The sequence below is a fragment of the Siphateles boraxobius genome, unplaced genomic scaffold (assembly GCF_051911475.1).
Source record: "Siphateles boraxobius isolate OS27281-9 unplaced genomic scaffold, OSU_SipBor_1 13, whole genome shotgun sequence".
NCBI classification, from domain to species: domain Eukaryota; kingdom Metazoa; phylum Chordata; class Actinopteri; order Cypriniformes; family Leuciscidae; genus Siphateles; species Siphateles boraxobius.
The window spans coordinates 11,921,748-11,933,764 of record NW_027508733.1 but is presented as its reverse complement, the minus strand read 5'-3'; positions in this window follow the sequence as shown (position 1 = coordinate 11,933,764).

Sequence of the window (12,017 nt, the reverse complement as noted above, 5' to 3'; positions counted from 1 at the left end):
GTTAGGGCCACATGTATTTTTAAAGGGAACTGTGAACTTTGTTTGCCTCAGACCTAGAAAATGTGAAAGGCCAAAAGGGCTGCGATAGAAAAACTTACCAAATAAAACTTTTGTGTATGTGCTGCATTAAATAGGCTCGAAAAGAAAATAGATATTTTGAATATGTGCTTGCAAGCTTATGTTAATAAGGGACTAGGATAAGTCAAAATCTTTACCTTATAAGGGAATTAGCTGTACTATAATGACAGCCCATAGTTAAAAGGCGGCCTAAACAGGGTTAGTATAAAAAGCCTTCGAGAGGTTTTTTCAGGGCCGCAATTCGGGTGAGACTATTATATGTTTATGTAATTTTTGCATTTGGAATTTTTGTCTTTGTATTATTCTGAATCTTTTTTAAATAAAACAAAATCATGTTGTGGTGATACGTAAAACTTTTTTAAAAAGTCTAAGAGTAATTTCCCCCTATTAATATTTCATGAGTTCTCTTACGAGAGGTTCTCTCGTATTGCGTAAGTTTAGCTTACGCTACGGGAAAGATTCATCTTCTCGAGATACTGAAGCCAAAAAATTATCCTTAATTTTGTATAACTTGTCAACGCAGTGCAGCAGCTAGCAGACCTAGAGCAGGCCATCTCGCGTGCTCATTGGCTGCCCTGCGGGCAACTGCTGCAGCCTACCAGTGCGCCCGGCGTGACGTCACGCCCAATGAAGGGCGCCCGCGGCTTTATAGCGTCACAGCCCACCAGATAGGCGTGGCTTAGCGTATAAAATAGGGGCTGTAGGCTGAATTCTCTGATTTTTCGACTCTTCAGCGAGCTCTTCGCATCGCTGGATTTGAGAGAAGCCACCGCCGCCGTCGAACAGCGAACAGCCAGCTTAGGACAGCGCTGAGGAAGCCGGCCGTCTTCGCCACCTTCAGCCATCCGTGCGAGCTACGCTATCCGGCGACGTATCCTTTTTGCAAATCATTCTAAAAGAGCAGCGAGCGTCTTTTTAAAGATGCCTCGCACTTCCTGCGGCTCGTGTAAAGCCCCGCTCAGCGCCGGAGACCGCCACCTGATCTGCGCTCTCTGCCTGGGCCTGGAACACGCAGAGCTCGCCCTCGCGTCCGGGGGCTGCGAGCTCTGTGAGGAGCTTCCGCTGTCGACCCTGCGGGCTCGACTCGAAGCGTTCAACACCACAGCAGTCACTCCGCCCCCTGTGGGACCGCGCAGAAAGAAGCGCCGTTCCCTGAGACAGCTGGAACCTGTGGCCACAGCGACGCGCTCGCCGGAGAACCTCCCTCGAGCCTCGCTCTCGCCTTCCCCACCTCTCCTCACTGACGCGCAGCTGCCGCTTGCGAGCCTCACTGCCGTCACTTCGGAGGATGAGTCCGTGGGACACGCCACAAAAGACTGCTGCTCTATCCTGGCATCAGACAGCGAGGAATTGTCGCTTCACTCCGCCTCCTCATCAATCCAGGAATCCGCCCGTACCCGCGCTGGAGCTGACGCGGAACTTATGCGCCTGCTGACGCAAGCTGTCGACCGTCTCGGGCTCGAGTGGTCGCTGCCGAAGGAACCCACGCCGAACAGGCTCGACGGCTGCTTCCTTCAAAGTCGCCGCCGCGCAGTTTCAGAAACCAGGCCCGCTCCATTCCTGCCGGAACTTCATGCGGAGCTGACGAAGTCGTGGAATTCACCTTTTTCTGCTAGACTTCAGTCACAGGCCTCCGCGTCGCTCTCCCGAGTGGACGGCGCCGCCGAGAAAGGGTACACAGCGATTCCCCCTGTGGAAGAGGCGGTCGCAGCGCACCTTTGCCCGCCCGCCGCGAGATGGCGGTCAAGGTCAGCCCTCCCGTCTAAAGCTTGCAGAGCCACTTCCGCCTTGGTCGGCCGCGCTTATGCCGCCTCCGGCTAGGCCGCGTCTGCTCTACACTCGATGGCTGTGCTTCAGATCCTGCAAGCCGACCTCCTCCGTGAATGGGATGAGAAGGGCCGGGACCCAGCTGCGGTTACGGATTTGAGAAGCGCGACGGATCTTTCTCTCCGCGCCACCAAAGCTGCAGCCCAGGCCATCGGACGAGCCATGGCCGCGTTAACCGTGACGGAGAGGCACCTCTGGTTAACGCTCGCGGATATGAGGGAAACTGAGCGAGCCACCTTTCTGAACGCGCCGCTTTCCCCCACTGGTCTCTTCGGCCCAGCGGTGAACGGGATTGTTGACCGCTTCTCTATGGTGCAAAAGACCACGCAGGCCATGAACCTCTTCCTGCCGCGACGCTCGAGTTCCGCCACAGGCCGCTCTCGCGAGAGACAAAGCCAGCCTCCTGTGCGAACCAGCACCCAGCGTCCAGCACAGCCTCAGCATCAGCCTTCGCAGCGACGTCAGAGCGGCCGCCCTAGATCGCGCTCAGACAGCCGTCACAGACCGCCGCTCCCCAGAGGGCCTCGGCAAAGGCTCACGCTGAAGTCTGAGCACGCGAAGCCCTCCTAACAGCGGGAGAGAAAAGACGCGCGTGTCCCGCTGCGGCCGGACCGCCGTCAAAGTTCATTTCCCTGTCAGTCCCCTTCGAACAGGCAACTGCAGTGGTTCAACTAGCAGCCAACGAGCCGGTTTATTCACCCTCTTGCCTGCACACAAACGCCGTTTTCACGGCGACCCAGAGAAATCTCAAAAAGAGTATAATGTCTGGTCCGGCTCACGCCGTCAGTGTTTTAAGTGTAGTGAATGTGCCCACGCCCCAGTGTTCACCCCTACACATAAGCACTCAAAATCCCGTGTCACTCACAGAGCACACTCTCATAAAGCGCAGAAAAGCCGCTCGAGTGTTGAATGTAAGAAATGTGTCCACAGGTCTGTGCCCACTATCTGCCCGCTATGTTACACGATCAAAGAAGCTTATGAACGTAAGTCTCGTGCCCGCCAAAGAGCGCTCACGCTTGCTAACACAAACCTTCCCCCGGGCCCCGCCTGTGCGTTTAAGTGTTATCACGAAACACAGGGCGTTCATAAAACGCTCCCCATCTACTATGATCGGGGCGTCAGATACAGTTGTAAGTCTCGTGCCCGCGTGCGCGCGCTCACGCTTACAGAGAGCTCTCCCGCCCAGAGCGCTGCTCGCGCGTCAAAGTGTGGCAAAAGTATGTTCCCCATCCCTTATGATCGGGACATCTCACATAAGTCAGCCGGTCTCGGCTGTCAGCGAGACGTTTCACAAGCCCGCAAATGGCGGCGGTCTGAACCCGGAGGCCATTCGCCCCCTGGCGGCTCACATAGCCGCGTGGGAAACTATCCCAGGGATTTCAGAATGGGTGTTGAGCACAATAAAGCAGGGCTATGCACTTCAATTCGTTCGCCGTCCTCCGCGCTTTCAAGCCCGGACCGCGACGATAGTGAATGCGGAAGTAGCACACCTACTTCACGCAGAAATAGCAAAGCTGCTGTGCAAAGGGGCTATAGAAAAGGTGCCGCCTTCTCTGAGCGAGTCAGGCTTTTACAGCCGATATTTTCTCGTACCCAAGAAGGACGCAGCCTTCAGACCTATCCTAGATCTGAGATATTTGAACAAAGTGCTTGTAAAAAGACCGTTCAAAATGCTTACGACCAGAAAAATCCTCGCGCACGTTCGCCCGAGGGACTGGTTTATTTCTCTAGATCTGAAGGATGCCTATTTTCAGATTCAGATAGTACCCCGTCACAGGCAATTTTTGAGATTCGCCTTCGACGGTCAGGCATATCAATACACCGTCCTGCCGTTCGGCCTGTCCCTAGCACCCCGTACATTTACAAAGTGCATGGACGCGGCGCTCGCCCCCCTGAGAAGTCAGGGGCTGCGCATAATGAACTATCTGGACGATTGGCTGATATTGGCACAGTCAGAGACAGAACTACTATCTCACAGAACAGTGCTTCTCAGTCATCTGGAAAGCTTGGGTCTCACGGTCAACTGGACCAAGAGCTCATTACTGCCCAGCCAGTCAATTTCCTTTTTAAGAATAGAACTGGACTCGGTGACCATGACGGCTCGTTTATCGACACAGCGCGCGCGCCGTGTTCGCCACCTAGCCGCATCTTTCCAGAAGGGCAGCTTTCTCCCTTTGAAAACATTTCAAAGGATGTTGGGCTGTATGGCATCAGCTGCAGCGGTGCTCCAGCTGGGCCTACTGCGCATGCGCCCGCTCCAACGCTGGTTGAACGCTCGCACGCCTCGCCGAGCCTGGGTGTCTGGCGGCCAGAAAATCAGAGTGACTCAGACCTGCATAACAGCTCTGCAGCCCTGGTTAGTGGCCGATTGGTACCAGCAGGGAGTAATGATGGGAACCATCTCTTATCGGAAGGTCATCTCGACAGACGCGTCCAACTCGGGTTGGGGCGCGCTGTTCGAGGGCAGACCGGCCTTTGGCCAGTGGTCAGACCAGGAGAAGGGTTTTCACATAAACTGTCTGGAAATGATAGCGGTCGAGAACGCGCTGAAGTGCTTCCTCCCGTTTATACAGGACCAGCATGTTTTTGTCCGCTCGGACAACACATCTGTGGTATCCTATGTAAACCGTCAGGGCGGTGTCAGATCCAGAAATCTCTGCAATCTGACGGAACGCCTCCTTATTTGGTCACAGACGAACCTGCGCTCGCTGAGGGCGGCGCATGTGCCTGGCCATTTGAACGACGGCCCAGACAGACTGTCCAGGGACAATGTTCCCCCAGGGTAATGGTCCCTGCACCCCCAAACGGTCCAGAAACTGTGGCGCCTATTCGGCAGAGTGGAAGTCGACCTGTTTGCGTCAAAAGACAACGCTCAATGCCCGACAGGTTTGGCCCAGCCTCCCGCTATATGCTTTCCCTCCGGTCTCTCTGTTGCCACAGGTGATCAAGAGGATCAGGGAAACGCGCCACTCGGTGCTCCTCATAGCCCCGCGTTGGGAGAATCAGACTTGGTTCCCGGAACTGGCACGGCTGTCACATACAGCTCCGTGGCCGATTCCGGTGAGGGCAGATCTCCTCTCTCAAGCTCGCGGCACGATCTGGCATCCCCATCCAGAGCGCTGGTCTCTGCATGCATGGTTGATCAACAGGTACTCGTTGCCCTGCCAGAAGGAGTGATGAACACGATCACGCAGTCTAGAGCCCCTTCCACGAGAAGGCTCTACGCGTCTAAATGGTCGGTGTTCTCTGGATGGTGCACCAACAGAGGTCTGGACCCGCGGACATGCCGGGTGGCGCATCTGCTCACTTTCCTACAAGAGCTGTTGGATAAGGGAAGATCCCCATCCACGCTCAAAGTTTACGTGGCGGCCGTAGCAGCATTCGCGGAATCGACGCACGGCCAGTCACTGGGAAGACATGAGTTGGTCATCCGCTTCCTTAGAGGAGCTAGAAGGATGAATCCGCCGCGCCCCCCGTCGGTTCCCATGTGGGATCTTTCACTGGTCCTAGAGGCCCTGAAAGCTTTTCCATTTGAACCACTAGACTCCGTGGAGTTGAAATATCTATCACTAAAAGCCGTTTTTCTGACTGCACTGTCGTCAGTAAAACGTGTAGGGGATCTGCACGCGCTGTCTGTCAGCGCGTCGTGTCTTGAGTTCGGACCAAATGACTCTAAAGTCATCCTCAGACCTAGACATGGTTATGTCCCTAAAGTGATGGGCACTCCATTCAGAGCGCAAGTTATTTCGCTGTCAGCTCTCCCAGCATCTGACAGCGAAAGTGATGTGAATCTCCTCTGCCCTGTCAGAGCGCTGAGGCTTTACATTACGCGCTCCGCCTCCTTCAGGCGTTCGGAACAGCTTTTCGTTTCGTTTGGTGGGCGCGCCAAGGGGCTTGCCTCCTCGAAACAGAGCCTGTCCAGATGGATAGTGGACGCTATAGCGGCAGCTTACGCGTCAAAAGGCCTGCAATGCCCTCTGGGCATCAGGGCTCATTCCACGAGAGGCGTGGCCTCGTCGTGGGCATGGTCCAGTGGGATTTCTATCCATGACATATGTGTAGCGGCGGGCTGGAGCTCCCCGTCTACCTTTGTCAGGTTTTATAACCTAGAAGTTCCTGCCTTGCAGGCTAAACTGTTGTCAGTCTGAAAAGAGGTGTATTCTGCCCAGATCTCCTGCTCAGATCACGTTCATGACTCAGCTCTCCTGGTTGTGCTGCACTAAGTAGGGTATGTGCCATATGACTATACAGACCGGCGCGCTGCTCTGTATTCCCTATGTGTGCTTATGTACAAGTGATGGCCCACGTGGCTGGCCACCTTATTTTTTCCACTAATGGGGTTCCCCTCAAGCTCGGTGTCTCATGTGGATGCTTGGCGTGCACGGCGTTGACAAAGTGTTCCCGTAGCGTAAGCTAAACTTACGCAATACGAGAGATCCTCTCGTAAGAGAACGATACTCGGTTACTAACGTAACCTCGGTTCTCTCTAGAGAGGGAACGAGTATTGCGTAACCGGCCGTGCTCGCGCCACGAGCGACTTCGCTTCAGTCGTCAAAAAACCAGAGAATTCAGCCTACAGCCCCTATTTTATACGCTAAGCCACGCCTATCTGGTGGGCTGTGATGCTATAAAGGCGCGGGCGCCCTTCATTGGGCGTGACGTCACGCCGGGCGCACTGGTAGGCTGCAGCAGTTGCCCGCAGGGCAGCCAATGAGCACGCGAGATGGCCTGCTCTAGGTCTGCTAGCTGCTGCACTGCGTTGACAAGTTATACAAAATTAAGGATAATTTTTTGGCTTCAGTATCTCGAGAAGATGAATCTTTCCCGTAGCGTAAGCTAAACTTACGCAATACTCGTTCCCTCTCTAGAGAGAACCGAGGTTACGTTAGTAACCGAGTATCGTTTTTTGTAATTAAATATTAATATTGGCAAACGCCCAGTGCACTCGAATCCAGAATTGAACTGGTTAGAGCGAGGCACCTCCAGGGACAATCAAACGACATCTTACAGTACGTCTTTAATCTTTAATCTAAAGGTAAGTGCAATATTTTATCGCAGCAGATTATGGGTGTGTTTTCGAATGATCTAGAGGTTACAGTGGGATAAAAATACAACACTTTCTGCCTTATCAGTTTTATGCTCACTCATTTTTTCATATTTGATTGTTTATGTATAACTAACCAATTATTTAGCACTTTAGCAGCAACTTCATAAAATCTATAGTGTGGATGCACACTATTTTCATTAAAGGCATAGTTCACCAAAAAATGAAAATTCTGTCAACATTTATTCACCCTCTTCTTTTGTTTCACCTCACATTAAAGATAAACAAAATGAACTTATTTTGGATTCAGTCCCATTAAAATGCAATACTGCAACAGGCGGAATCAAATGCAATCTCTTCTTTTTTTCTTTTCTTTTTTACCTTGGGTTTTTATATTTAAAAAACTGAAATTTAAGTCTTTGGTTTACGCAAATTTGCAGATGTACAGAATCACAATCAGCTCTGGAAAGTTTAGCAAGTGGAACATCCTCAACAAGACAAGAAATTTTATGTGAAACGTTACAGAAATGATATGGTTTAAGGGTGAGTTTTTTTGAGGGTTCCAGTCCTTCCAGCCCATGTCGGAGTAAAGGGGAACGAGGAAGCTCATAACCTGGCAAAGGAGTTGTTAAGGGATCCTGAGATCAACATCAGAGTACAGAGGAGTAAGGAGGAAATGAAGGGGTTGATGAGAACTGAAGTGAAAAAGAGGCTGCAGAGGATATGGGACTATGAAATATGAGGAAGGCATCAGTAGGCCTATACAAAGAAATGTGGAAACAATAACTGTTAAAAAAGATGTGATAATGACAAGATTACTTATTGGACATACAATACTAAATCAAAGTCTGTATACAGTTTTTTTTATTCGCTTTGGTACTATTTTCACAAGGTGGACATTTTCAAAACTCTTAGTATAAAAATCCAAACTGATCACACTTGTAACGCTAGTCATTCTTTCAAAACATGATCCCACGATTTCATTACAGTTATACATTTTCCAGTCCACATAATCATTGTTTCAAACACAAGATTATTGTAATATGTAATGAGAACGTTTGGTTTAATCACAGAAACACAACAGTATGATCTTCGGTAACACTTTATTTCGATAGTCCACTTTAGACATTCTACTAACTATAAGTAACTTTGCACCTACATGTCAACTAACTGTCATTAGAGTATTAGTAGACTGTCTGCTTAATATCTGCTAACACTTTATTTTGTTGGTCCCCCAACAGATATTCTACTGATTATAAATAACTATAAGTCAACTTGTTCTCCTAACCCGAACCTAACACCTAACCATAACCTAACAGTCTATATACTCTACTCTAATGACAGTTAGTTGACATGTAGTTGAAAAGTTACTAATAGTTAGTAGAACATCTAAAGTGACTATCGAAATAAAGTGTAAACCTGATCTTCTTTCAGTTTAGTACTTTTAACAATCAGTTCATTCAACAGCAAACAATGCAAGACACATGTTTCAAATCACCTTTGTTGTGGAAATAATTACAGTAATACAGTGTCACGGTTCATGAATTCAATGTCTCTCTCTCGTCTCGTGGGCGGTTGTTTGTGTGTGTGTGTGTGTGTCTGTGGGCGTGGTCACTGATCACTGCTGATCAGCAGCGCCGGCTGGTTTCAATCCGTTTGTCTCTTTATAAGTTCAGTAACTGGTGTCTCATGTTGTCAGATCGTTGTGGTTTCCCCGGTGTGTTCCTGTGTTTCGTGTTCGTGTTGGATTGTGGATTCCCTGTGTACTTCGTCTCATCTGGATTCTTCACCTGCACTGGATTACCAAGCACTGCACTGGGCAGGGCTGGACTGGTAATCTGGCATACCGGGCAAATGCCCGGTGGGCCGACGTGCTTTTTGGGCCGATACATCTCATTTTTTTTTTTTTTTTTTTTTTTTTTTTACGGCCCATAAAACTCGTACATCGGCAGCCCATTCGTTTTGTTTTGTTTAATTGACGGCGCTGGGTTAGTGCCGATATAATGCATTGGTCAAAAAAAAAAATCATATTTTTTTCCAATGACACACCGGCCCATGAAACACGTAGATCAGCGGCCCATTGGTTGTTTTCTTGATTGACACTGGGCTGGCCCAATCACATCTTGAAACATCTCCCCCTTTGTGCTTTGAGTGAGCGTGCAGTGTCAAGTGTACTGTGTATCTGTCTATAGTCTGAGGCCCCGTCCACACTACTGCGTTTTCGTTTAAAAACGGAGACCTTTTGCTACGTTTGCACCTCCCGTCCACACTAAAACGGGAAAAACGAAGACCCAAAACGGAGAAGTTTAGAAACACTGCAGCTCCGTTTTTCGTTTTGAATCTCCGGAGGGCGTTTTAGTGTAGACGGGACAAAACGGAGGAGTTTAGAAACGATGACGTAGAAGGTCACGCTCGGCTCTATGATTGGGTGTCATCACCCATGACGTATCCTTCCCTGATTCGTCAGCCACCCATCACATGTCCCGTCACCGGAAGAAAACAAACAAAAACATCCTGGACTACGTAGCTGATGTTAGTGAGTGCAACATGGATAACGAATTACAAGCGTTACTGACTTTGATGTCTTTGTTAGCAGCTGTTGTGCAAGCAAATTCTGCATTTTACAATGCTATAACTGCCTACATGCGCCGGAGGCAAACTATTATTCGAGCGATCTATGACAATTCCCGTGTGCAGCGGCGGTCCATGAAAAGAAATCTCTGGTCTTCGACATTTTCTAATCTTTGCAGAGGTAGCTAACGTTACTTGCTTCCTCATCAAATCTGAGGAATAGTTCATCCGTTTCCTGTTTACACCGGCACGCGCATGCACAGTGTTGGAGAATGGTCACGTGATCCGAGTTTTCAGTCGTTTTAATGTGGACGGAGATCAATTCTAATACGCAGCTAAAACGCTGGTGTGGACGGAGATCGTTTTCGTTTTAATTCTCCGTTTTTAAACGAAAACGCAGTAGTGTGGACGGGGCCTGAGAGATGGAGAAGAAACTCAAGGAATGTGCAGAGAAATAGCGTGAAAAATAGATATAGGCCCTTCAAGCAGACGCTGTAAAATGTGTCAAAGTATATGTGTTTTCTGCAGCAGCAGGACCTTCATCAGCTCCAGTGGCTGATGAGGAGGATAGTGAGGAGGATCAGGAGAGAGATGAGAAAGTGTAGAGTCTGTGGTAAGCAGAACTACTTTTTAAAACACTTTGGCTATGAGTGTAGGAACCCATTACCTAGTTACGCATTATTTCCACATCTGCATTGTTGACGATTTCAGCAATTTACTAGAAGTTGTAATGAGACGCGTTTGTATCCATGTTTTCCGCCAAAATAAAAGCTTGATGCAGTTTCCGTCAAAATAAAAGATCATGTGCTTATCTCTTTCAAGTTTATAAATTAGTACAAAACTAATTATGAAAGTTTTCTTTATTTTTCAGTGCATTTGTTTTACAATATATGGCTATTAGGCTACTGTCTTGAGATTAATTATAACTATTATTATGTAGTAGTGTAATATAGTAAATATAGTTTTATACTAAAAGAGTTTTTTTTTTCTGTGTTTAATTTGCACACTAAAAATGGGTTGGAGCTTTTAATTTTTAACTCTCAAAGTGCACCAGATTGATGAATTTAACATTAAAATGCACACAATTTTCTTAGGGGGGGCATGCCCCCAAACCCCCCTAGAGGGACAGAGGTCCACCCACCACAGTTTTACCAAAGATCCTGTGGGAAACACTGGTATTGCTATGCCAGTCCAGCTCTGTTTTTTGATGCATCGCTGCAGAGTGTAGTTCAATTGTATTAATAAATTACAATTTTGTACTTATTTCATCTGTTAACTCTCACTCGTTCCTACTCACTCATTACATGCCATTAGTGGTTTTAATGAGTTGAACATATTCAAGGGCGTGCAAAGATGGGTGGTGTTTATGATCATATGTAGTGGGCCAGTCTGTGCCAAAATGCCAGGGCCGATTTTCTGTCCCAGTCCAGCCCTGGCACTGGGTCTTCAAGGGATATCACCAGCACCAGTCGCTCACCGAGGTCCCTGTGTCACCTTCCACCTAGCGCTGATCGCTTGACCTGCACCTGTGGAGAGCTACTACCTGTGTTTAGTGTCTGACCTACGTGTCTTCGTACACTTTAATAAAGAGTCTTTTGAATTTACATCCGTCTCTGTGTTCCGTTACATACAGGCTACAGTCGCCACATTACAAAATACACATGCATTGCCTAACTTATGTAATTGAATCCATAATGTTTATAATAGTATCTGCAGTGAGTTATCAAAAGCTATGATGAAGTATGACACAGCCATGAGGTTCTGTGCTAGAACAGAGTTTGCTGGCAGTACAGTAAATGATTTCACTCCATATCATTTGACTGAATCTACTGTAGTGGACCTTTACAGATGAAGGGTGCACTGTAAAAATTGATTGTGATTTTAACAGTAAAAGACTGTAAAAATGCTACAGTGAAAAACTGTTAATTTGTTAACAGAAAGTTTCCTTACTATATACGGTAAATAACTGTGATAGATCTAATGGTACATTTAATGTAATTTTACTGTAAAATACTGTTAAATTTACAGTTTTTGAAAGTGAAAAAGAACAACTCATTGTATAATTTACAGTGAAAAAGCGTAAATTGACATTCCCACAATTCCCTGCGTGACACTTCACATCTGATGTATTTTTGTTGAAATAACTATGTTTCTTCATAGTTTTCTTAGTTTTTTTTCTAATCAGTTATGTACATTAGGGTTTTATGTTAGCTTTACATTAGCTTCTATATATTAGTATTAATTTTCTTGTGGAAGAGCTGCTTGTGATGAGCTTTGATTGATCATGTGACTTATCACTGATGTAATTATTGGTTGTCAGTGTATTAAAATGGTACAAAACAGATATTAATACTTCAATAGGTCGGTAAATTAACATTATATCAGATAATGAAATACGGTTTATTTCTGTAAATTTTAAGTTAAGTCTGTAAAACCTAATATGTTGCTACCATATTTTATACGGTAAGTTTCTGGCAACCACAGCCAGAAACAGTGT